Source organism: Sminthopsis crassicaudata, chromosome 4 (assembly GCF_048593235.1).
Source record: "Sminthopsis crassicaudata isolate SCR6 chromosome 4, ASM4859323v1, whole genome shotgun sequence".
NCBI lineage: Eukaryota > Metazoa > Chordata > Mammalia > Dasyuromorphia > Dasyuridae > Sminthopsis > Sminthopsis crassicaudata.
In genome coordinates, this window is record NC_133620.1 from 102,009,808 (window position 1) to 102,033,092 (window position 23,285).

General features: G+C 43.8%; 4 pseudogenes; all 4 read right to left on the bottom strand.

Moving 5' to 3' along the window:
• Window positions 1-647: 647 nt before the first annotated feature.
• On the bottom strand, window positions 648-2,825 carry LOC141540630 (biotin--protein ligase pseudogene; annotated as a pseudogene).
• Window positions 2,826-5,447: 2,622 nt separating this feature from the next.
• Window positions 5,448-7,625, bottom strand: LOC141540631 (biotin--protein ligase pseudogene; annotated as a pseudogene).
• A 2,621-nt stretch (window positions 7,626-10,246) lies between these two features.
• LOC141540632 (biotin--protein ligase pseudogene) lies at window positions 10,247-12,424 on the bottom strand (annotated as a pseudogene).
• Window positions 12,425-19,850: 7,426 nt separating this feature from the next.
• LOC141541054 (biotin--protein ligase pseudogene) lies at window positions 19,851-22,025 on the bottom strand (annotated as a pseudogene).
• Window positions 22,026-23,285: the final 1,260 nt, after the last annotated feature.

The following is a 23,285-nucleotide window of genomic DNA, read 5'->3' on the forward strand; positions in this document are numbered from 1 at the left end:
ACTATATCTTTGACCTCTACTCACATATATTAAATTTCTTTAGCCACTTAAGTATAACAAATGCAAATAAGGAAAGCACCATCTCTGAAAGATTATTTATAATTCTTCTCTTAATAAAGAAATAAAAACAAAGGTTTTTTTCTGTATTTTGTGTGGCTTTTATTTATTTATTTGTTTGTTTGTTTGTTTGTTTTCAAAATATCTCCTTGGTTGAGTCAAAAGGATATTACCATCCCACATAACTGAGCAATGACTCAAGAAGGGGGGCTGATATTTTTTCCCTTTTCAAAGGGAGCTATAATGAGGGGTTGACTATTGTGAAACACCTAAATTTCCCTGTCTTGTTGGCATAAAAGAGTTCGAGGTATCAACATACACCAAGTTCCGTCTAAGAAGGGAAAGGCAGGCGACTCTTCTGAAAAAGAGAGAAATCCCTAGTAAACAAAAAGTAACTAAAAGGCATGAGAAAAATCATTAAGGGAAAAAAACCTCAAGCCTCCCCAATCCCAAACAGAACTTTCTGATGAATGGTAGGAAAGAGCTAAGAAATAAAGCAGGAATGTATTTGCAAGTGGCTATGCACTTTTGCCTGAAATGAAACTCACTTCGATATGGCCCACTCTGCTCTCTTGCTCAGGACAGTTGAATTAATTCTTGGGGATGATGAGGTTTTTCAGCATGTCCAAAGAGTTGCCGTCTGGATGCACAGTCATAACATCCCCTCCTTCTCGATGGACTTGAAGGAAGCCAGAATCGTCAATCCCAACAATCCATACCAGTGGGCCCTCGTCGTTTCCCAGACGGACTTGCTGACCGCTGTGTATCCAGTATTTGTAATAGAGAGGAAGAATGGCATTAGGTCCTTTGTCCTGAAAGGCATCCAGTAGGCTCTCCAGCACAGTTATTGTTCTTGCCACCAGATAATCCACACGTAACAGACTGAGGTTTTGGTTGTGTTTCTTATTATATTCTATGATGAGATCATTGAGGCAAAGAGTAGGGTGACTGTTATTCACATTAACTCCACAGCCAATAAGAATATGACAAGTTGATCCCATAAGCGTTGAGTTGACCAACACTCCCCCAAGCTTCATTTGATCACTGTAGTAGATATCATTGGGCCACTTGACTCTTAAATTGATGTCCTGATAGTCAGGAATGGATCGAACTGCCTCCACCACTGCCAAAGACATCAAGTGTTGAACAAATGGGATTCTCTGACCCAGATGAGAATCTAGGGGGATGTGGAGGTGTAAGGTGGAAAGAGAACATCCCACAGGACTAAGCCAGACATTGCCATCACGACCTTTTCCTTGAGTTTGCTGGGCTGCAATCGCTACTAAACCCAGGTGTGGTGGCACCTCAACCATCAAGCCGTCCAGAAGATCCATTGTGGATGAAGTCACTTCAGCAAACAGAATGATCTTTCCCAGTTGCTTTGTGTGCAAATGTTTTTGATAGAGCTCCAGGTGAAAATGTTCTGGGGCAAAATCCTCTGTGGCAGTGATAACTGGCATATGAGATGGGGTCACTTCCAATTCTGGTGGATGGGATGAAACAAACTGAAGGGTCAGCTTGCTGAATTGCATTACTCCTTCGGGTCCCACATTTCTTGCCAGCCACTGCATAAAAGAAGTTCGGACTTCCTCATCAGCTGTGAGCAAATAGAGAGGAGTCAGGGGAGGAATTTTCTTTAATTCACACCTTAGGCCAAGGACCCTCAGGATCTCCTTCAGGACTTCCAATCGGGTGAAATGGCTTGATTTCAGCAAATTAAAGGCAGCTGGAGCTTCTATCAAAGTGCTGGGAGACATTTCCAAGTGCACCTGACAGAGAATTGCTTCTCCTCCGTTTGTTCCACAAGGCAGGTGAACAATCATCCTGTCTCGATGCACGTTTTCTAAGTAACCCTCTAGCTGTCCAGGATGGGTAGGCAGCTGTCCAGGGCCTTCTTCAAATAGGATCCCACTTGTCACTACATTCAGTTTCATTTCACTGTCATCAGCCTTGGAAAAAACCAATGTCTGGATGCTCTTCTTCAGTTCCTCTTTGCTTTTCAGCTGTAGGCCACCAAACGTGAAGGAGGAAGATAGCCCCAAAACCTTCCCACCTTGGGACAGGTACAAGATGAACTTTTGGGAAACTGCTTCAGAAATAGGCTCTTCTGTGGCAATGATCAACAATAAACAGTGATGCAGCCATGGATGGCTGAGCACATTTTTCTCCTTCAGCTGGGAGATGACATAACAATCAGTGTCAATACAATCCTTCAGAAGGGAATGGAGCTGCTGGAATCTCTGCTGTCCTTTCTGAGAGTCAGAGCCCACAAAGAGTAAAATGTTCGGTGGCTTCTCGGGAATATTGACTCTTCTCCTTCGTCCAGGTTGGCAAGTTGGCTTAACACTGCCTTCTTGGCGGCTGCTGCTGAAACCATGAGGAAGATCTGCAAGGTCTTCTGCAGATGCCAATCTGACAGCTTCAGTGGTGCTGCTTTCTAGTCCCAAACACTCCAGGCAGCTTGAAAGATGGAAGTGATGGTATTCATCCAATCCAGCTCCTTTTCCCCATGCATTGGTGGCTTCTTGCTGACAAGCATTGCCTTTCTTCCGACGATACTCCTCCTTTTGAATCTTTTGGTCATCCCTGTCTCTCAAAGGCTCCAACATTTCTGCTTTGATGTGAAACTCCTCCACTTCTGTGATGTGGGATACTGTCCGTGGCTGTAGTTCTTTTAGCACCGAGGCCTGCAGATGCACAGAAGCAATGTTTTGGGGTGCCAAACCACTATCCAATTGGAGTCTGTTTTCCATGAATGCAGTGTGATGAAATGATCTCTACTTGCTTCAGCAACTAGCTTCTAAGGCTCACCGGGTCTTCAGGCTAATGGCAAACAAGAGTCTGCCCACTTTCCTGCAAGCAGGAGTGAAAGTCCAGATCTTTGATTTTGTCTTTCAAAGTCCTGAATCTTTTCCTGGGCCCTGTGAGCTTTACTAGAGGCCTTTCTCTGTCCTTGGTTCCCAAGAGCTCGCTTGGAGTGTGTCCGAATCCAAAGATTTGTCCTCCAGCCTCTAGCCAGCTTCAGCCTCTCAATGTCCTCCCAGTGTGTCCAGCCAGCCCCAAAGTACAAGTCGGAATAGATCAGACTCCAAGAGGGTGGGATTGTGGGTTTCCTGGTCCAGTGAATCTCCCCACTGAATCCTGCTCTGAATCTCCTGGAGCTTCCAGTGGGCTTGTCCTTTTATAGGCTCTTTGAAAGGTGTGAACTCTTAAAGGGGGGGGAGGTGTGAACTTGTAAAGGGGGGAAAGTGTGAACTCTAAACTAGAGAACAGCTAAGTACCATGCTAATAACCCTGTTACCACTTTGTCAGAACCCTAACACTGCCCCAATGATTTTGCTCTGACTCTCTAATTCAGGGGTTCTCAAACCCACTGAGGATGTTTATGAGGTCCTCCAGATTGTGTTCAATGGACTGAGGGGGCGGAGACAGGGTGTGAGTTTTTGTTTGTACTATAGTCCTGCCCTCCAACAGTGTGAGGGACAGTGAACTGGCCCCCTATTTGAAAGTTTGAGGCCCACTGGGTCTAATTCATCTGTACCTTTGTTATTGCCCATGCCAGAAAAGTTCTTACTCCTCCCTTCTGCTCTAGCTCCTTTCCAGTATCATCTTCTTCAAGAGGTCCTTTCTGAAGCCCTCAGTTGTTTGTACTCTCCTCCTTCCCTAGTATGGTGCTTTAATCTTCTATGTGTCTTTTCTTTGCTTCTCTGTGAACATTAGTCCTTAGTTCTCTTATGGAGATGGAATTGGGCCATTCTCTGAGTCCATTTAGAGAAAGGATCTCAGATCAACCATTCTTCCCAAGCTGCATTTTGAATTCTCTGCCTATGACTACCCTGTCTTTCCTTTCCTTTTTCAGTTCCAAGTTTGTGTTCTCTTTCCCCCCTCAGAATTGGGTAAGCTTTTTGAGGAGAGGGACTATCTTTTTGCTTCTGTTTGTATCCCTAGTGCTTTGCATAGTGCCTGCCACATGGTAGGGGCTTAATAAATGCTTGTTGATTTAAAGGCAGAAATTGTATGATTTGGGGGCTTCTATCCCAAGCACTTAACACAGGGGTTAAACACTGTGCCAGTAGATTCTTAATAAATGCTTTCTTGATGGGTGAATGAAATGCACAATCATTTGTGACTCATTACTATGTTTCAGATAATGTTGTGGGCATTGAGAATATGACAACAAACACGAAAATGAAACAGTTACTCCTTTTTTTTAATAATACTTTTTATTGAACACATATATGCAGGGGTGATTTTGCAGCATTGACAATTGCCGAACCTTTTGTTCCAACTTTCCCCTCCTTCTCCCCACTCCCTCCCCCAGATGTCAGGTTGACCAATACATGTTACATATGTGAAATTCAAGTATAAGTTAAACACGATATATGTCTCCATGTCCAAAGAGTTGTTTTGCTGTCCAAGAAGAATCGGAATTTGAAACAGTGTACAATTAGCCTGTGAAGGATACCCAAAATGCAGGCGGACAGAAATAGAGGGATCGGGAATTCTGTGTAGTGACTCGTAGTCATCTCCCAGAGTTCTTTCGCTGGATGTAGCTGGTTCAGTTCATTACTGCTCTAATGGGACTTATTTGGTTCATCTCATTTTGAAGATGGCCACGTCCATGAGAATTGATCATCATATAGCATTGTTGTTGAACTATATGATATTCATTCAACTTTTGTAGTAAATTTCAATATATGAACTACATTGGCCAAGACATTTACTATAAAGTAGTGATTTTCCACTATATCTTTGACCTCTACTCACATATATTAAATTTCTTTAGCCACTTAAGTATAACAAATGCAAATAAGGTAAGCACCATCTCTGAAAGATTATTTATAATTCTTCTCTTAATAAAGAAATAAAAACAAAGGTTTTTTTCTGTATTTTGTGTGGCTTTTATTTATTTATTTGTTTGTTTGTTTGTTTGTTTTCAAAATATCTCCTTGGTTGAGTCAAAAGGATATTACCATCCCACATAACTGAGCAATGACTCAAGAAGGGGGGCTGATATTTTTTCCCTTTTCAAAGGGAGCTATAATGAGGGGTTGACTACTGTGAAACACCTAAATTTCCCTGTCTTGTTGGCATAAAAGAGCTCCAGGTATCAACATACACCAAGTTCCGTCTAAGAAGGGAAAGGCAGGCGACTCTTCTGAAAAAGAGAGAAATCCCTAGTAAACAAAAAGTAACTAAAAGGCATGAGAAAAATCATTAAGGGAAAAAAACCTCAAGCCTCCCCAATCCCAAACAGAACTTTCTGATGAATGGTAGGAAAGAGCTAAGAAATAAAGCAGGAATGTATTTGCAAGTGGCTATGCACTTTTGCCTGAAATGAAACTCACTTCGATATGGCCCACTCTGCTCTCTTGCTCAGGACAGTTGAATTAATTCTTGGGGATGATGAGGTTTTTCAGCATGTCCAAAGAGTTGCCGTCTGGATGCACAGTCATAACATCCCCTCCTTCTCGATGGACTTGAAGGAAGCCAGAATCGTCAATCCCAACAATCCATACCAGTGGGCCCTCGTCGTTTCCCAGACGGACTTGCTGACCGCTGTGTATCCAGTATTTGTAATAGAGAGGAAGAATGGCATTAGGTCCTTTGTCCTGAAAGGCATCCAGTAGGCTCTCCAGCACAGTTATTGTTCTTGCCACCAGATAATCCACACGTAACAGACTGAGGTTTTGGTTGTGTTTCTTATTATATTCTATGATGAGATCATTGAGGCAAAGAGTAGGGTGACTGTTATTCACATTAACTCCACAGCCAATAAGAATATGACAAGTTGATCCCATAAGCGTTGAGTTGACCAACACTCCCCCAAGCTTCATTTGATCACTGTAGTAGATATCATTGGGCCACTTGACTCTTAAATTGATGTCCTGATAGTCAGGAATGGATCGAACTGCCTCCACCACTGCCAAAGACATCAAGTGTTGAACAAATGGGATTCTCTGACCCAGATGAGAATCTAGGGGGATGTGGAGGTGTAAGGTGGAAAGAGAACATCCCACAGGACTAAGCCAGACATTGCCATCACGACCTTTTCCTTGAGTTTGCTGGGCTGCAATCGCTACTAAACCCAGGTGTGGTGGCACCTCAACCATCAAGCCGTCCAGAAGATCCATTGTGGATGAAGTCACTTCAGCAAACAGAATGATCTTTCCCAGTTGCTTTGTGTGCAAATGTTTTTGATAGAGCTCCAGGTGAAAATGTTCTGGGGCAAAATCCTCTGTGGCAGTGATAACTGGCATATGAGATGGGGTCACTTCCAATTCTGGTGGATGGGATGAAACAAACTGAAGGGTCAGCTTGCTGAATTGCATTACTCCTTCGGGTCCCACATTTCTTGCCAGCCACTGCATAAAAGAAGTTCGGACTTCCTCATCAGCTGTGAGCAAATAGAGAGGAGTCAGGGGAGGAATTTTCTTTAATTCACACCTTAGGCCAAGGACCCTCAGGATCTCCTTCAGGACTTCCAATCGGGTGAAATGGCTTGATTTCAGCAAATTAAAGGCAGCTGGAGCTTCTATCAAAGTGCTGGGAGACATTTCCAAGTGCACCTGACAGAGAATTGCTTCTCCTCCGTTTGTTCCACAAGGCAGGTGAACAATCATCCTGTCTCGATGCACGTTTTCTAAGTAACCCTCTAGCTGTCCAGGATGGGTAGGCAGCTGTCCAGGGCCTTCTTCAAATAGGATCCCACTTGTCACTACATTCAGTTTCATTTCACTGTCATCAGCCTTGGAAAAAACCAATGTCTGGATGCTCTTCTTCAGTTCCTCTTTGCTTTTCAGCTGTAGGCCACCAAACGTGAAGGAGGAAGATAGCCCCAAAACCTTCCCACCTTGGGACAGGTACAAGATGAACTTTTGGGAAACTGCTTCAGAAATAGGCTCTTCTGTGGCAATGATCAACAATAAACAGTGATGCAGCCATGGATGGCTGAGCACATTTTTCTCCTTCAGCTGGGAGATGACATAACAATCAGTGTCAATACAATCCTTCAGAAGGGAATGGAGCTGCTGGAATCTCTGCTGTCCTTTCTGAGAGTCAGAGCCCACAAAGAGTAAAATGTTCGGTGGCTTCTCGGGAATATTGACTCTTCTCCTTCGTCCAGGTTGGCAAGTTGGCTTAACACTGCCTTCTTGGCGGCTGCTGCTGAAACCATGAGGAAGATCTGCAAGGTCTTCTGCAGATGCCAATCTGACAGCTTCAGTGGTGCTGCTTTCTAGTCCCAAACACTCCAGGCAGCTTGAAAGATGGAAGTGATGGTATTCATCCAATCCAGCTCCTTTTCCCCATGCATTGGTGGCTTCTTGCTGACAAGCATTGCCTTTCTTCCGACGATACTCCTCCTTTTGAATCTTTTGGTCATCCCTGTCTCTCAAAGGCTCCAACATTTCTGCTTTGATGTGAAACTCCTCCACTTCTGTGATGTGGGATACTGTCCGTGGCTGTAGTTCTTTTAGCACCGAGGCCTGCAGATGCACAGAAGCAATGTTTTGGGGTGCCAAACCACTATCCAATTGGAGTCTGTTTTCCATGAATGCAGTGTGATGAAATGATCTCTACTTGCTTCAGCAACTAGCTTCTAAGGCTCACCGGGTCTTCAGGCTAATGGCAAACAAGAGTCTGCCCACTTTCCTGCAAGCAGGAGTGAAAGTCCAGATCTTTGATTTTGTCTTTCAAAGTCCTGAATCTTTTCCTGGGCCCTGTGAGCTTTACTAGAGGCCTTTCTCTGTCCTTGGTTCCCAAGAGCTCGCTTGGAGTGTGTCCGAATCCAAAGATTTGTCCTCCAGCCTCTAGCCAGCTTCAGCCTGTCAATGTCCTCCCAGTGTGTCCAGCCAGCCCCAAAGTACAAGTCGGAATAGATCAGACTCCAAGAGGGTGGGATTGTGGGTTTCCTGGTCCAGTGAATCTCCCCACTGAATCCTGCTCTGAATCTCCTGGAGCTTCCAGTGGGCTTGTCCTTTTATAGGCTCTTTGAAAGGTGTGAACTCTTAAAGGGGGGGAGGTGTGAACTTTTAAAGGGGGGAAAGTGTGAACTCTAAACTAGAGAACAGCTAAGTACCATGCTAATAACCCTGTTACCACTTTGTCAGAACCCTAACACTGCCCCAATGATTTTGCTCTGACTCTCTAATTCAGGGGTTCTCAAACCCACTGAGGATGTTTATGAGGTCCTCCAGATTGTGTTCAATGGACTGAGGGGGCGGAGACAGGGTGTGAGTTTTTGTTTGTACTATAGTCCTGCCCTCCAACAGTGTGAGGGACAGTGAACTGGCCCCCTATTTGAAAGTTTGAGGCCCACTGGGTCTAATTCATCTGTACCTTTGTTATTGCCCATGCCAGAAAAGTTCTTACTCCTCCCTTCTGCTCTAGCTCCTTTCCAGTATCATCTTCTTCAAGAGGTCCTTTCTGAAGCCCTCAGTTGTTTGTACTCTCCTCCTTCCCTAGTATGGTGCTTTAATCTTCTATGTGTCTTTTCTTTGCTTCTCTGTGAACATTAGTCCTTAGTTCTCTTATGGAGATGGAATTGGGCCATTCTCTGAGTCCATTTAGAGAAAGGATCTCAGATCAACCATTCTTCCCAAGCTGCATTTTGAATTCTCTGCCTATGACTACCCTGTCTTTCCTTTCCTTTTTCAGTTCCAAGTTTGTGTTCTCTTTCCCCCCTCAGAATTGGGTAAGCTTTTTGAGGAGAGGGACTATCTTTTTGCTTCTGTTTGTATCCCTAGTGCTTTGCATAGTGCCTGCCACATGGTAGGGGCTTAATAAATGCTTGTTGATTTAAAGGCAGAAATTGTATGATTTGGGGGCTTCTATCCCAAGCACTTAACACAGGGGTTAAACACTGTGCCAGTAGATTCTTAATAAATGCTTTCTTGATGGGTGAATGAAATGCACAATCATTTGTGACTCATTACTATGTTTCAGATAATGTTGTGGGCATTGAGAATATGACAACAAACACGAAAATGAAACAGTTACTCCTTTTTTTTAATAATACTTTTTATTGAACACATATATGCAGGGGTGATTTTGCAGCATTGACAATTGCCGAACCTTTTGTTCCAACTTTCCCCTCCTTCTCCCCACTCCCTCCCCCAGATGTCAGGTTGACCAATACATGTTACATATGTGAAATTCAAGTATAAGTTAAACACGATATATGTCTCCATGTCCAAAGAGTTGTTTTGCTGTCCAAGAAGAATCGGAATTTGAAACAGTGTACAATTAGCCTGTGAAGGATACCCAAAATGCAGGCGGACAGAAATAGAGGGATCGGGAATTCTGTGTAGTGACTCGTAGTCATCTCCCAGAGTTCTTTCGCTGGATGTAGCTGGTTCAGTTCATTACTGCTCTAATGGGACTTATTTGGTTCATCTCATTTTGAAGATGGCCACGTCCATGAGAATTGATCATCATATAGCATTGTTGTTGAACTATATGATATTCATTCAACTTTTGTAGTAAATTTCAATATATGAACTACATTGGCCAAGACATTTACTATAAAGTAGTGATTTTCCACTATATCTTTGACCTCTACTCACATATATTAAATTTCTTTAGCCACTTAAGTATAACAAATGCAAATAAGGAAAGCACCATCTCTGAAAGATTATTTATAATTCTTCTCTTAATAAAGAAATAAAAACAAAGGTTTTTTTCTGTATTTTGTGTGGCTTTTATTTATTTATTTGTTTGTTTGTTTGTTTGTTTTCAAAATATCTCCTTGGTTGAGTCAAAAGGATATTACCATCCCACATAACTGAGCAATGACTCAAGAAGGGGGGCTGATATTTTTTCCCTTTTCAAAGGGAGCTATAATGAGGGGTTGACTATTGTGAAACACCTAAATTTCCCTGTCTTGTTGGCATAAAAGAGCTCCAGGTATCAACATACACCAAGTTCCGTCTAAGAAGGGAAAGGCAGGCGACTCTTCTGAAAAAGAGAGAAATCCCTAGTAAACAAAAAGTAACTAAAAGGCATGAGAAAAATCATTAAGGGAAAAAAACCTCAAGCCTCCCCAATCCCAAACAGAACTTTCTGATGAATGGTAGGAAAGAGCTAAGAAATAAAGCAGGAATGTATTTGCAAGTGGCTATGCACTTTTGCCTGAAATGAAACTCACTTCGATATGGCCCACTCTGCTCTCTTGCTCAGGACAGTTGAATTAATTCTTGGGGATGATGAGGTTTTTCAGCATGTCCAAAGAGTTGCCGTCTGGATGCACAGTCATAACATCCCCTCCTTCTCGATGGACTTGAAGGAAGCCAGAATCGTCAATCCCAACAATCCATACCAGTGGGCCCTCGTCGTTTCCCAGACGGACTTGCTGACCGCTGTGTATCCAGTATTTGTAATAGAGAGGAAGAATGGCATTAGGTCCTTTGTCCTGAAAGGCATCCAGTAGGCTCTCCAGCACAGTTATTGTTCTTGCCACCAGATAATCCACACGTAACAGACTGAGGTTTTGGTTGTGTTTCTTATTATATTCTATGATGAGATCATTGAGGCAAAGAGTAGGGTGACTGTTATTCACATTAACTCCACAGCCAATAAGAATATGACAAGTTGATCCCATAAGCGTTGAGTTGACCAACACTCCCCCAAGCTTCATTTGATCACTGTAGTAGATATCATTGGGCCACTTGACTCTTAAATTGATGTCCTGATAGTCAGGAATGGATCGAACTGCCTCCACCACTGCCAAAGACATCAAGTGTTGAACAAATGGGATTCTCTGACCCAGATGAGAATCTAGGGGGATGTGGAGGTGTAAGGTGGAAAGAGAACATCCCACAGGACTAAGCCAGACATTGCCATCACGACCTTTTCCTTGAGTTTGCTGGGCTGCAATCGCTACTAAACCCAGGTGTGGTGGCACCTCAACCATCAAGCCGTCCAGAAGATCCATTGTGGATGAAGTCACTTCAGCAAACAGAATGATCTTTCCCAGTTGCTTTGTGTGCAAATGTTTTTGATAGAGCTCCAGGTGAAAATGTTCTGGGGCAAAATCCTCTGTGGCAGTGATAACTGGCATATGAGATGGGGTCACTTCCAATTCTGGTGGATGGGATGAAACAAACTGAAGGGTCAGCTTGCTGAATTGCATTACTCCTTCGGGTCCCACATTTCTTGCCAGCCACTGCATAAAAGAAGTTCGGACTTCCTCATCAGCTGTGAGCAAATAGAGAGGAGTCAGGGGAGGAATTTTCTTTAATTCACACCTTAGGCCAAGGACCCTCAGGATCTCCTTCAGGACTTCCAATCGGGTGAAATGGCTTGATTTCAGCAAATTAAAGGCAGCTGGAGCTTCTATCAAAGTGCTGGGAGACATTTCCAAGTGCACCTGACAGAGAATTGCTTCTCCTCCGTTTGTTCCACAAGGCAGGTGAACAATCATCCTGTCTCGATGCACGTTTTCTAAGTAACCCTCTAGCTGTCCAGGATGGGTAGGCAGCTGTCCAGGGCCTTCTTCAAATAGGATCCCACTTGTCACTACATTCAGTTTCATTTCACTGTCATCAGCCTTGGAAAAAACCAATGTCTGGATGCTCTTCTTCAGTTCCTCTTTGCTTTTCAGCTGTAGGCCACCAAACGTGAAGGAGGAAGATAGCCCCAAAACCTTCCCACCTTGGGACAGGTACAAGATGAACTTTTGGGAAACTGCTTCAGAAATAGGCTCTTCTGTGGCAATGATCAACAATAAACAGTGATGCAGCCATGGATGGCTGAGCACATTTTTCTCCTTCAGCTGGGAGATGACATAACAATCAGTGTCAATACAATCCTTCAGAAGGGAATGGAGCTGCTGGAATCTCTGCTGTCCTTTCTGAGAGTCAGAGCCCACAAAGAGTAAAATGTTCGGTGGCTTCTCGGGAATATTGACTCTTCTCCTTCGTCCAGGTTGGCAAGTTGGCTTAACGCTGCCTTCTTGGCGGCTGCTGCTGAAACCATGAGGAAGATCTGCAAGGTCTTCTGCAGATGCCAATCTGACAGCTTCAGTGGTGCTGCTTTCTAGTCCCAAACACTCCAGGCAGCTTGAAAGATGGAAGTGATGGTATTCATCCAATCCAGCTCCTTTTCCCCATGCATTGGTGGCTTCTTGCTGACAAGCATTGCCTTTCTTCCGACGATACTCCTCCTTTTGAATCTTTTGGTCATCCCTGTCTCTCAAAGGCTCCAACATTTCTGCTTTGATGTGAAACTCCTCCACTTCTGTGATGTGGGATACTGTCCGTGGCTGTAGTTCTTTTAGCACCGAGGCCTGCAGATGCACAGAAGCAATGTTTTGGGGTGCCAAACCACTATCCAATTGGAGTCTGTTTTCCATGAATGCAGTGTGATGAAATGATCTCTACTTGCTTCAGCAACTAGCTTCTAAGGCTCACCGGGTCTTCAGGCTAATGGCAAACAAGAGTCTGCCCACTTTCCTGCAAGCAGGAGTGAAAGTCCAGATCTTTGATTTTGTCTTTCAAAGTCCTGAATCTTTTCCTGGGCCCTGTGAGCTTTACTAGAGGCCTTTCTCTGTCCTTGGTTCCCAAGAGCTCGCTTGGAGTGTGTCCGAATCCAAAGATTTGTCCTCCAGCCTCTAGCCAGCTTCAGCCTGTCAATGTCCTCCCAGTGTGTCCAGCCAGCCCCAAAGTACAAGTCGGAATAGATCAGACTCCAAGAGGGTGGGATTGTGGGTTTCCTGGTCCAGTGAATCTCCCCACTGAATCCTGCTCTGAATCTCCTGGAGCTTCCAGTGGGCTTGTCCTTTTATAGGCTCTTTGAAAGGTGTGAACTCTTAAAGGGGGGGGAGGTGTGAACTTGTAAAGGGGGGAAAGTGTGAACTCTAAACTAGAGAACAGCTAAGTACCATGCTAATAACCCTGTTACCACTTTGTCAGAACCCTAACACTGCCCCAATGATTTTGCTCTGACTCTCTAATTCAGGGGTTCTCAAACCCACTGAGGATGTTTATGAGGTCCTCCAGATTGTGTTCAATGGACTGAGGGGGCGGAGACAGAGTGTGAGTTTTTGTTTGTACTATAGTCCTGCCCTCCAACAGTGTGAGGGACAGTGAACTGGCCCCCTATTTGAAAGTTTGAGGCCCACTGGGTCTAATTCATCTGTACCTTTGTTATTGCCCATGCCAGAAAAGTTCTTACTCCTCCCTTCTGCTCTAGCTCCTTTCCAGTATCATCTTCTTCAAGAGGTCCTTTCTGAAGCCCTCAGTTGTTTGTACTCTCCTCCTTCCCTAGTATGGTGCTTTAATCTTCTATGTGTCTTTTCTTTGCTTCTCTGTGAACATTAGTCCTTAGTTCTCTTATGGAGATGGAATTGGGCCCATTCTCTGAGTCCATTTAGAGAAAGGATCTCAGATCAACCATTCTTCCCAAGCTGCATTTTGAATTCTCTGCCTATGACTACCCTGTCTTTCCTTTCCTTTTTCAGTTCCAAGTTTGTGTTCTCTTTCCCCCCCCTCAGAATTGGGTAAGCTTTTTGAGGAGAGGGGACTATCTTTTTGCTTCTGTTTGTATCCCTAGTGCTTTGCATAGTGCCTGCCACATGGTAGGGGCTTAATAAATGCTTGTTGATTTAAAGGCAGAAATTGTATGATTTGGGGGCTTCTATCCCAAGCACTTAACACAGGGGTTAAACACTGTGCCAGTAGATTCTTAATAAATGCTTTCTTGATGGGTGAATGAAATGCACAATCATTTGTGACTCATTACTATGTTTCAGATAATGTTGTGGGCATTGAGAATATGACAACAAACACGAAAATGAAACAGTTACTCCTTTTTTTTAATAATACTTTTTATTGAACACATATATGCAGGGGTGATTTTGCAGCATTGACAATTGCCGAACCTTTTGTTCCAACTTTCCCCTCCTTCTCCCCACTCCCTCCCCCAGATGTCAGGTTGACCAATACATGTTACATATGTGAAATTCAAGTATAAGTTAAACACGATATATGTCTCCATGTCCAAAGAGTTGTTTTGCTGTCCAAGAAGAATCGGAATTTGAAACAGTGTACAATTAGCCTGTGAAGGATACCCAAAATGCAGGCGGACAGAAATAGAGGGATCGGGAATTCTGTGTAGTGACTCGTAGTCATCTCCCAGAGTTCTTTCGCTGGATGTAGCTGGTTCAGTTCATTACTGCTCTAATGGGACTTATTTGGTTCATCTCATTTTGAAGATGGCCACGTCCATGAGAATTGATCATCATATAGCATTGTTGTTGAACTATATGATATTCATTCAACTTTTGTAGTAAATTTCAATATATGAACTACATTGGCCAAGACATTTACTATAAAGTAGTGATTTTCCACTATATCTTTGACCTCTACTCACATATATTAAATTTCTTTAGCCACTTAAGTATAACAAATGCAAATAAGGAAAGCACCATCTCTGAAAGATTATTTATAATTCTTCTCTTAATAAAGAAATAAAAACAAAGGTTTTTTTCTGTATTTTGTGTGGCTTTTATTTATTTATTTGTTTCTTTGTTTGTTTGTTTTCAAAATATCTCCTTGGTTGAGTCAAAAGGATATTACCATCCCACATAACTGAGCAATGACTCAAGAAGGGGGGCTGATATTTTTTCCCTTTTCAAAGGGAGCTATAATGAGGGGTTGACTATTGTGAAACACCTAAATTTCCCTGTCTTGTTGGCATAAAAGAGCTCCAGGTATCAACATACACCAAGTTCCGTCTAAGAAGGGAAAGGCAGGCGACTCTTCTGAAAAAGAGAGAAATCCCTAGTAAACAAAAAGTAACTAAAAGGCATGAGAAAAATCATTAAGGGAAAAAAACCTCAAGCCTCCCCAATCCCAAACAGAACTTTCTGATGAATGGTAGGAAAGAGCTAAGAAATAAAGCAGGAATGTATTTGCAAGTGGCTATGCACTTTTGCCTGAAATGAAACTCACTTCGATATGGCCCACTCTGCTCTCTTGCTCAGGACAGTTGAATTAATTCTTGGGGATGATGAGGTTTTTCAGCATGTCCAAAGAGTTGCCGTCTGGATGCACAGTCATAACATCCCCTCCTTCTCGATGGACTTGAAGGAAGCCAGAATCGTCAATCCCAACAATCCATACCAGTGGGACCTCGTCGTTTCCCAGACGGACTTGCTGACCGCTGTGTATCCAGTATTTGTAATAGAGAGGAAGAATGGCATTAGGTCCTTTGTCCTGAAAGGCATCCAGTAGGCTCTCCAGCACAGTTATTGTTCTTGCCACCAGATAATCCACACGTAACAGACTGAGGTTTTGGTTGTGTTTCTTATTATATTCTATGATGAGATCATTGAGGCAAAGAGTAGGGTGACTGTTATTCACATTAACTCCACAGCCAATAAGAATATGACAAGTTGATCCCATAAGCGTTGAGTTGACCAACACTCCCCCAAGCTTCATTTGATCACTGTAGTAGATATCATTGGGCCACTTGACTCTTAAATTGATGTCCTGATAGTCAGGAATGGATCGAACTGCCTCCACCACTGCCAAAGACATCAAGTGTTGAACAAATGGGATTCTCTGACCCAGATGAGAATCTAGGGGGATGTGGAGGTGTAAGGTGGAAAGAGAACATCCCACAGGACTAAGCCAGACATTGCCATCACGACCTTTTCCTTGAGTTTGCTGGGCTGCAATCGCTACTAAACCCAGGTGTGGTGGCACCTCAACCATCAAGCCGTCCAGAAGATCCATTGTGGATGAAGTCACTTCAGCAAACAGAATGATCTTTCCCAGTTGCTTTGTGTGCAAATGTTTTTGATAGAGCTCCAGGTGAAAATGTTCTGGGGCAAAATCCTCTGTGGCAGTGATAACTGGCATATGAGATGGGGTCACTTCCAATTCTGGTGGATGGGATGAAACAAACTGAAGGGTCAGCTTGCTGAATTGCATTACTCCTTCGGGTCCCACATTTCTTGCCAGCCACTGCATAAAAGAAGTTCGGACTTCCTCATCAGCTGTGAGCAAATAGAGAGGAGTCAGGGGAGGAATTTTCTTTAATTCACACCTTAGGCCAAGGACCCTCAGGATCTCCTTCAGGACTTCCAATCGGGTGAAATGGCTTGATTTCAGCAAATTAAAGGCAGCTGGAGCTTCTATCAAAGTGCTGGGAGACATTTCCAAGTGCACCTGACAGAGAATTGCTTCTCCTCCGTTTGTTCCACAAGGCAGGTGAACAATCATCCTGTCTCGATGCACGTTTTCTAAGTAACCCTCTAGCTGTCCAGGATGGGTAGGCAGCTGTCCAGGGCCTTCTTCAAATAGGATCCCACTTGTCACTACATTCAGTTTCATTTCACTGTCATCAGCCTTGGAAAAAACCAATGTCTGGATGCTCTTCTTCAGTTCCTCTTTGCTTTTCAGCTGTAGGCCACCAAACGTGAAGGAGGAAGATAGCCCCCAAACCTTCCCACCTTGGGACAGGTACAAGATGAACTTTTGGGAAACTGCTTCAGAAATAGGCTCTTCTGTGGCAATGATCAACAATAAACAGTGATGCAGCCATGGATGGCTGAGCACATTTTTCTCCTTCAGCTGGGAGATGACATAACAATCAGTGTCAATACAATCCTTCAGAAGGGAATGGAGCTGCTGGAATCTCTGCTGTCCTTTCTGAGAGTCAGAGCCCACAAAGAGTAAAATGTTCGGTGGCTTCTCGGGAATATTGACTCTTCTCCTTCGTCCAGGTTGGCAAGTTGGCTTAACACTGCCTTCTTGGCGGCTGCTGCTGAAACCATGAGGAAGATCTGCAAGGTCTTCTGCAGATGCCAATCTGACAGCTTCAGTGGTGCTGCTTTCTAGTCCCAAACACTCCAGGCAGCTTGAAAGATGGAAGTGATGGTATTCATCCAATCCAGCTCCTTTTCCCCATGCATTGGTGGCTTCTTGCTGACAAGCATTGCCTTTCTTCCGACGATACTCCTCCTTTTGAATCTTTTGGTCATCCCTGTCTCTCAAAGGCTCCAACATTTCTGCTTTGATGTGAAACTCCTCCACTTCTGTGATGTGGGATACTGTCCGTGGCTGTAGTTCTTTTAGCACCGAGGCCTGCAGAGGCACAGAAGCAATGTTTTGGGGTGCCAAACCACTATCCAATTGGAGTCTGTTTTCCATGAATGCAGTGTGATGAAATGATCTCTACTTGCTTCAGCAACTAGCTTCTAAGGCTCACCGGGTCTTCAGGCTAATGGCAAACAAGAGTCTGCCCACTTTCCTGCAAGCAGGAGTGAAAGTCCAGATCTTTGATTTTGTCTTTCAAAGTCCTGAATCTTTTCCTGGGCCCTGTGAGCTTTACTAGAGGCCTTTCTCTGTCCTTGGTTCCCAAGAGCTCGCTTGGAGTGTGTCCGAATCCAAAGATTTGTCCTCCAGCCTCTAGCCAGCTTCAGCCTCTCAATGTCCTCCCAGTGTGTCCAGCCAGCCCCAAAGTACAAGTCGGAATAGATCAGACTCCAAGAGGGTGGGATTGTGGGTTTCCTGGTCCAGTGAATCTCCCCACTGAATCCTGCTCTGAATCTCCTGGAGCTTCCAGTGGGCTTGTCCTTTTATAGGCTCTTTGAAAGGTGTGAACTCTTAAAGGGGGGGGAGGTGTGAACTTGTAAAGGGGGGAAAGTGTGAACTCTAAACTAGAGAACAGCTAAGTACCATGCTAATAACCCTGTTACCACTTTGTCAGAACCCTAACACTGCCCCAATGATTTTGCTCTGACTCTCTAATTCAGGGGTTCTCAAACCCACTGAGGATGTTTATGAGGTCCTCCAGATTGTGTTCAATGGACTGAGGGGGCGGAGACAGAGTGTGAGTTTTTGTTTGTACTATAGTCCTGCCCTCCAACAGTGTGAGGGACAGTGAACTGGCCCCCTATTTGAAAGTTTGAGGCCCACTGGGTCTAATTCATCTGTACCTTTGTTATTGCCCATGCCAGAAAAGTTCTTACTCCTCCCTTCTGCTCTAGCTCCTTTCCAGTATCATCTTCTTCAAGAGGTCCTTTCTGAAGCCCTCAGTTGTTTGTACTCTCCTCCTTCCCTAGTATGGTGCTTTAATCTTCTATGTGTCTTTTCTTTGCTTCTCTGTGAACATTAGTCCTTAGTTCTCTTATGGAGATGGAATTGGGCCATTCTCTGAGTCCATTTAGAGAAAGGATCTCAGATCAACCATTCTTCCCAAGCTGCATTTTGAATTCTCTGCCTATGACTACCCTGTCTTTCCTTTCCTTTTTCAGTTCCAAGGTTGTGTTCTCTTTCCCCCTTCAGAATTGGGTAAGCTTTTTGAGGAGAGGGACTATCTTTTTGCTTCTGTTTGTATCCCTAGTGCTTTGCATAGTGCCTGCCACATGGTAGGGGCTTAATAAATGCTTGTTGATTTAAAGGCAGAAATTGTATGATTTGGGGGCTTCTATCCCAAGCACTTAACACAGGGGTTAAACACTGTGCCAGTAGATTCTTAATAAATGCTTTCTTGATGGGTGAATGAAATGCACAATCATTTGTGACTCATTACTATGTTTCAGATAATGTTGTGGGCATTGAGAATATGACAACAAACACGAAAATGAAACAGTTACTCCTTTTTTTTAATAATACTTTTTATTGAACACATATATGCAGGGGTGATTTTGCAGCATTGACAATTGCCGAACCTTTTGTTCCAACTTTCCCCTCCTTCTCCCCACTCCCTCCCCCAGATGTCAGGTTGACCAATACATGTTACATATGTGAAATTCAAGTATAAGTTAAACACGATATATGTCTCCATGTCCAAAGAGTTGTTTTGCTGTCCAAGAAGAATCGGAATTTGAAACAGTGTACAATTAGCCTGTGAAGGATACCCAAAATGCAGGCGGACAGAAATAGAGGGATCGGGAATTCTGTGTAGTGACTCGTAGTCATCTCCCAGAGTTCTTTCGCTGGATGTAGCTGGTTCAGTTCATTACTGCTCTAATGGGACTTATTTGGTTCATCTCATTTTGAAGATGGCCACGTCCATGAGAATTGATCATCATATAGCATTGTTGTTGAACTATATGATATTCATTCAACTTTTGTAGTAAATTTCAATATATGAACTACATTGGCCAAGACATTTACTATAAAGTAGTGATTTTCCACTATATCTTTGACCTCTACTCACATATATTAAATTTCTTTAGCCACTTAAGTATAACAAATGCAAATAAGGAAAGCACCATCTCTGAAAGATTATTTATAATTCTTCTCTTAATAAAGAAATAAAAACAAAGGTTTTTTTCTGTATTTTGTGTGGCTTTTATTTATTTATTTGTTTGTTTGTTTGTTTGTTTTCAAAATATCTCCTTGGTTGAGTCAAAAGGATATTACCATCCCACATAACTGAGCAATGACTCAAGAAGGGGGGCTGATATTTTTTCCCTTTTCAAAGGGAGCTATAATGAGGGGTTGACTATTGTGAAACACCTAAATTTCCCTGTCTTGTTGGCATAAAAGAGCTCCAGGTATCAACATACACCAAGTTCCGTCTAAGAAGGGAAAGGCAGGCGACTCTTCTGAAAAAGAGAGAAATCCCTAGTAAACAAAAAGTAACTAAAAGGCATGAGAAAAATCATTAAGGGAAAAAAACCTCAAGCCTCCCCAATCCCAAACAGAACTTTCTGATGAATGGTAGGAAAGAGCTAAGAAATAAAGCAGGAATGTATTTGCAAGTGGCTATGCACTTTTGCCTGAAATGAAACTCACTTCGATATGGCCCACTCTGCTCTCTTGCTCAGGACAGTTGAATTAATTCTTGGGGATGATGAGGTTTTTCAGCATGTCCAAAGAGTTGCCGTCTGGATGCACAGTCATAACATCCCCTCCTTCTCGATGGACTTGAAGGAAGCCAGAATCGTCAATCCCAACAATCCATACCAGTGGGCCCTCGTCGTTTCCCAGACGGACTTGCTGACCGCTGTGTATCCAGTATTTGTAATAGAGAGGAAGAATGGCATTAGGTCCTTTGTCCTGAAAGGCATCCAGTAGGCTCTCCAGCACAGTTATTGTTCTTGCCACCAGATAATCCACACGTAACAGACTGAGGTTTTGGTTGTGTTTCTTATTATATTCTATGATGAGATCATTGAGGCAAAGAGTAGGGTGACTGTTATTCACATTAACTCCACAGCCAATAAGAATATGACAAGTTGATCCCATAAGCGTTGAGTTGACCAACACTCCCCCAAGCTTCATTTGATCACTGTAGTAGATATCATTGGGCCACTTGACTCTTAAATTGATGTCCTGATAGTCAGGAATGGATCGAACTGCCTCCACCACTGCCAAAGACATCAAGTGTTGAACAAATGGGATTCTCTGACCCAGATGAGAATCTAGGGGGATGTGGAGGTGTAAGGTGGAAAGAGAACATCCCACAGGACTAAGCCAGACATTGCCATCACGACCTTTTCCTTGAGTTTGCTGGGCTGCAATCGCTACTAAACCCAGGTGTGGTGGCACCTCAACCATCAAGCCGTCCAGAAGATCCATTGTGGATGAAGTCACTTCAGCAAACAGAATGATCTTTCCCAGTTGCTTTGTGTGCAAATGTTTTTGATAGAGCTCCAGGTGAAAATGTTCTGGGGCAAAATCCTCTGTGGCAGTGATAACTGGCATATGAGATGGGGTCACTTCCAATTCTGGTGGATGGGATGAAACAAACTGAAGGGTCAGCTTGCTGAATTGCATTACTCCTTCGGGTCCCACATTTCTTGCCAGCCACTGCATAAAAGAAGTTCGGACTTCCTCATCAGCTGTGAGCAAATAGAGAGGAGTCAGGGGAGGAATTTTCTTTAATTCACACCTTAGGCCAAGGACCCTCAGGATCTCCTTCAGGACTTCCAATCGGGTGAAATGGCTTGATTTCAGCAAATTAAAGGCAGCTGGAGCTTCTATCAAAGTGCTGGGAGACATTTCCAAGTGCACCTGACAGAGAATTGCTTCTCCTCCGTTTGTTCCACAAGGCAGGTGAACAATCATCCTGTCTCGATGCACGTTTTCTAAGTAACCCTCTAGCTGTCCAGGATGGGTAGGCAGCTGTCCAGGGCCTTCTTCAAATAGGATCCCACTTGTCACTACATTCAGTTTCATTTCACTGTCATCAGCCTTGGAAAAAACCAATGTCTGGATGCTCTTCTTCAGTTCCTCTTTGCTTTTCAGCTGTAGGCCACCAAACGTGAAGGAGGAAGATAGCCCCAAAACCTTCCCACCTTGGGACAGGTACAAGATGAACTTTTGGGAAACTGCTTCAGAAATAGGCTCTTCTGTGGCAATGATCAACAATAAACAGTGATGCAGCCATGGATGGCTGAGCACATTTTTCTCCTTCAGCTGGGAGATGACATAACAATCAGTGTCAATACAATCCTTCAGAAGGGAATGGAGCTGCTGGAATCTCTGCTGTCCTTTCTGAGAGTCAGAGCCCACAAAGAGTAAAATGTTCGGTGGCTTCTCGGGAATATTGACTCTTCTCCTTCGTCCAGGTTGGCAAGTTGGCTTAACACTGCCTTCTTGGCTGCTGCTGAAACCATGAGGAAGATCTGCAAGGTCTTCTGCAGATGCCAATCTGACAGCTTCAGTGGTGCTGCTTTCTAGTCCCAAACACTCCAGGCAGCTTGAAAGATGGAAGTGATGGTATTCATCCAATCCAGCTCCTTTTCCCCATGCATTGGTGGCTTCTTGCTGACAAGCATTGCCTTTCTTCCGACGATACTCCTCCTTTTGAATCTTTTGGTCATCCCTGTCTCTCAAAGGCTCCAACATTTCTGCTTTGATGTGAAACTCCTCCACTTCTGTGATGTGGGATACTGTCCGTGGCTGTAGTTCTTTTAGCACCGAGGCCTGCAGATGCACAGAAGCAATGTTTTGGGGTGCCAAACCACTATCCAATTGGAGTCTGTTTTCCATGAATGCAGTGTGATGAAATGATCTCTACTTGCTTCAGCAACTAGCTTCTAAGGCTCACCGGGTCTTCAGGCTAATGGCAAACAAGAGTCTGCCCACTTTCCTGCAAGCAGGAGTGAAAGTCCAGATCTTTGATTTTGTCTTTCAAAGTCCTGAATCTTTTCCTGGGCCCTGTGAGCTTTACTAGAGGCCTTTCTCTGTCCTTGGTTCCCAAGAGCTCGCTTGGAGTGTGTCCGAATCCAAAGATTTGTCCTCCAGCCTCTAGCCAGCTTCAGCCTGTCAATGTCCTCCCAGTGTGTCCAGCCAGCCCCAAAGTACAAGTCGGAATAGATCAGACTCCAAGAGGGTGGGATTGTGGGTTTCCTGGTCCAGTGAATCTCCCCACTGAATCCTGCTCTGAATCTCCTGGAGCTTCCAGTGGGCTTGTCCTTTTATAGGCTCTTTGAAAGGTGTGAACTCTTAAAGGGGGGGGAGGTGTGAACTTGTAAAGGGGGGAAAGTGTGAACTCTAAACTAGAGAACAGCTAAGTACCATGCTAATAACCCTGTTACCACTTTGTCAGAACCCTAACACTGCCCCAATGATTTTGCTCTGACTCTCTAATTCAGGGGTTCTCAAACCCACTGAGGATGTTTATGAGGTCCTCCAGATTGTGTTCAATGGACTGAGGGGGCGGAGACAGAGTGTGAGTTTTGTTTGTACTATAGTCCTGCCCTCCAACAGTGTGAGGGACAGTGAACTGGCCCCCTATTTGAAAGTTTGAGGCCCACTGGGTCTAATTCATCTGTACCTTTGTTATTGCCCATGCCAGAAAAGTTCTTACTCCTCCCTTCTGCTCTAGCTCCTTTCCAGTATCATCTTCTTCAAGAGGTCCTTTCTGAAGCCCTCAGTTGTTTGTACTCTCCTCCTTCCCTAGTATGGTGCTTTAATCTTCTATGTGTCTTTTCTTTGCTTCTCTGTGAACATTAGTCCTTAGTTCTCTTATGGAGATGGAATTGGGCCCTTCTCTGAGTCCATTTAGAGAAAGGATCTCAGATCAACCATTCTTCCCAAGCTGCATTTTGAATTCTCTGCCTATGACTACCCTGTCTTTCCTTTCCTTTTTCAGTTCCAAGTTTGTGTTCTCTTTCCCCCCTCAGAATTGGGTAAGCTTTTTGAGGAGAGGGACTATCTTTTTGCTTCTGTTTGTATCCCTAGTGCTTTGCATAGTGCCTGCCACATGGTAGGGGCTTAATAAATGCTTGTTGATTTAAAGGCAGAAATTGTATGATTTGGGGG